At 37.9% G+C, this 1296-nt stretch overlaps 1 non-coding gene across 1 annotated transcript; it reads left to right on the forward strand.

The window, feature by feature from the left end:
- LOC141662710 (small nucleolar RNA R71) lies at positions 1-107 on the forward strand. Its single transcript, XR_012550810.1, has one exon. It is a non-coding gene; the product is annotated as a small nucleolar RNA R71 (small nucleolar RNA).
- Positions 108-1296: the final 1189 nt, after the last annotated feature.

Here is a 1296-nt window from a genome sequence, read left to right on the forward strand (position 1 = left end):
ATGCTATGGTGTGAGCACTTCCTTAGCATTTCCTTATATCGATCCCAAGCCTCAAATAGAGATTCCCTTGTTTGCTGAGCAAACTGGGTAAGAGCATTCCTGATTGTAGCAGTCTTCGCCATGGGGAAGAATTTAGTGAGAAACTTTTGCGCAGTATCCTCCCAAGTGGTGATAGATCTTGCTGGCAGAAAGTGTAACCATCACTTAGCCTTGTCCCTTAGAGAGAATGGGAACATGCGTAGCTTGATAGCGTCTTCAGTCACATCATTGAATTTGAAAGTGACGCAGATCTCGATGAAATCCCTGATGTGCATGTTGGGGTCTTAAGTAGGAGAACCCCCAAACTGAACTGAGTTCTGTATCATCTGAATCGTACTTGACTTGATCTCAAAAGTGTTAGCCCTGATGGCTGGTCTGATGATGCTTGACTGAATATCATTAATCTTAGGCTGAGAATAGTCCATCAAAGCCTTCATATTTTCTTCTTGATCTCCCATGGCTACTACAACTGGTTCTTAGACTTTCTCTTCTTCTTCTTCTACCTTCTTTTCTTCCTCAAAAACTTCCTTCTGAACTACCATAACTTCTTTCTCGGCTTTATCCAGTATTCTCTTACGAGTACGCGAACGCGTATGCATGCACCCTCGCTAGAGTACCTCAAATAAGATAAGGAAACAGATAAGTAATAATGTCCGAGTCAATGAACTTTAACAACCATTGATGGAAAGCACATAAACTATCAATTAACACTGCAGTCCCCGGTAGCGGTGCCAAAAATTTGTTAGTCGCTAAACACGCGCTAATATTACACGCAAGTATACGAGTTCGCAAGTAGTATATAAACTTTTCTAGTTCGTTCCCACAGAGACTATATTGGTTAACTAATTAATTCACAAACTTAAGCAACAATGTATGGTTATTATTCAATGCTAAGACGATAACTAATTGAGGTTGCTTATAACTAAGAATTAAACTAATAATTATAACTATGAGAATAATATTGATTGAATAAGTATGACAAACATGGAATGCTGACTTCATTAAATACTTCATTCAATAGCCTTATTGATCTTAACCTTAGCATGCAATGGTGATGACACTAATCAGATAACACAAAACTGATAAACGCCAACTTTCATTGCGCGAGTACCATACTACCAGACATCCACAAAAGAGATAAAAGCTGAATAGACACCAATTATGCTTAGTCCTAATATATCTATAAGAATTGAAAACATAACGATTTAATGCGCAAGTTATCTATCGTGATTACATAGGGCAAGTAAAATGGTTAAA

The sequence above is a fragment of the Apium graveolens genome, chromosome 5, assembly GCF_009905375.1.
Source record: "Apium graveolens cultivar Ventura chromosome 5, ASM990537v1, whole genome shotgun sequence".
In the NCBI taxonomy this organism is placed as follows: Eukaryota; Viridiplantae; Streptophyta; class Magnoliopsida; order Apiales; family Apiaceae; genus Apium; species Apium graveolens.